General features: G+C 38.3%; 1 long non-coding RNA gene across 1 annotated transcript; it reads left to right on the top strand.

The window, feature by feature from the left end:
* Positions 1 to 332: 332 nt before the first annotated feature.
* On the top strand, positions 333 to 1,630 carry LOC128548871 (uncharacterized). Its single transcript, XR_008367269.1, has 3 exons — positions 333 to 458; positions 913 to 1,061; positions 1,494 to 1,630. It is a non-coding gene; the product is annotated as an uncharacterized LOC128548871 (long non-coding RNA).
* The last annotated feature ends 390 nt before the right edge of the window (positions 1,631 to 2,020 follow it).

Below are 2,020 nucleotides of genomic sequence, written 5' to 3'. Positions count from 1 at the left end.
AAGGCCTTCGATTGAAGATCTAAGTCATTTCAGACAAAAAAAATCTACTAGCCATATTCGTTGACATTAGCTATTTTATCATATGTATGCAGTTAGATTTGGGACACCGATGAAGAAGCATCCAACGTAATATTGGCACATTTAAATGTTTAGGTATAGAGTAGAATGGGTGGAAAGTCGGGGCTTAACCGCAGACCTCTCAGGACAACCGCTCGTATAACACAACGTCCTTGACCGACCCTGTCACTTAAAACTTATTCAAATTATATGATTAACTGTAACATATTCTTATTTATCGAAATTTGCAAATATGTCATTGTTTTAGAAATGGGACAGAACTCTATGTTTGAAAGACAGCGACGGGGATGGATTGTCAAACGGACAGGAGCTCGGAGACCCAGACTGTGTTTGGGAGGTCGGCAAGGAACCAGCCCAGAACACTGAACTCTCTCACCCAGGTTATAGGGATTAAGAGTTCTCTGTTTTTCAGTAGCTTATAATATAACTGTGTATATCTCATTAATACCTTATCATGCTATCTATGTAATGCCTTCTAAGCCTTAGACGGTTTTGCCGCTGTGTGGTATTTTTTCTTTAGGTAGCTTAAAGATAGCTTTAACATTGTTTGATTCAATATCACTGTTGAACTTTGAAAATGTCGTGCATTCCGTTTATAAGTCAAATTTAGAGCCATGCAAGCGCTTAGAAAAATGAAAGGATAACACATGAAATGTGATGAGATATGGAACTAACTTTCTGTTTATATAACTGGATTTTTATTGGTATCGGACATTAACATTTTACTAATATACTTATGACATTAAATCGCAAGATGGAATTACCTGACTGAAGGGAAACAAGTTTAACGGCTTTTAATCATGTTCGCCATCATCTCTGTTTGTTTTATTGCAGGTGTATGTGACCCCTGGAACAGCCCTGAATGCCAGGACAAGACAACATTTGTCAAGTGCGGCTCAAATAAGTTGAATTGTCCGGCTATACATGAAGAAGGTAAGCAATTACCTATCACATATACAACCAAAGACTCAAGTGCAGACCAAGTAAGTTTTAAAAAGCACATGCTGAAAGTGTGAATTACTCGCTATCATTACAGAGAATTATGGTACGAAATTAAGAAAAAAATAGATGAGGAAAAAGTCAAATGGTTGTGATAATTCCTTTCTTGCACCCACATATTTCGACTTTTAAACGCTTTCAGCTTGAGGTGCCCTATTTCCTCGACTCCGAAACAATTGTCTAATTTCATGAGCTGAGCTTTTACTGTAGCTTAGCCGTAGGAAATCTCATGTCTAATAATCAAAAGCTAGTAATAACTAATTTAAGAGTGACAAATTTTAAGTGCTTTAAGTGCGGTGTGGTAATGCAATCTATTCGCGTAACTGGTTAAATTAACATAATATTTTTTGCCAACAATCACTTTAGTTTTGATACCTATACATATACAAATTGTAAAATAAATGTTGTTTTTCCAGGGACGACCAATGTAACATTCCGACTTCCGGCGGATACACCAGTTGATTCTCGGGAAACTATATACAAGTGTATGGTATTTGATTATCCTCAAGATGGCGACTATCACCTGGTGGCCAATGAGCCCGTGCTTGACAATCTAAACATTATGCACCATATTCTTCTTATGGGCTGCGACGGAACAGGTAGGAAACAATATAGTAACAAAACAGGTAGAAAGTTATATAGAAACGGACAGGTGGGACATTATATGCCGACGGAACATGTTGGAAATTGTATGGCGACGGAACAGGTAGAAAACAATATGGCGGCGGAATAGGTAGAAAACAGTATGGCGACGGAACAGGTCGGAAATGATATGACAACCAGACTGTTGGGAGATTATTTGGCGACGGAATAGGTAGGAATCAATATGGCGACGGAACAGGTAGGAAATGATATGGGCGACTGAACTGTTGGGAGTTTAAATGGCGACGGAACAGGTAAGAAATTATATGGCGACGGAGCAGATAAGAAATTATATGGCGAC

This window comes from Mercenaria mercenaria, chromosome 15 (assembly GCF_021730395.1).
Source record: "Mercenaria mercenaria strain notata chromosome 15, MADL_Memer_1, whole genome shotgun sequence".
Classification (NCBI taxonomy): Eukaryota; Metazoa; Mollusca; class Bivalvia; order Venerida; family Veneridae; genus Mercenaria; species Mercenaria mercenaria.
Note: the sequence above shows the minus strand (reverse complement) of the source record. Positions and strands in the feature narration are given on the sequence as shown.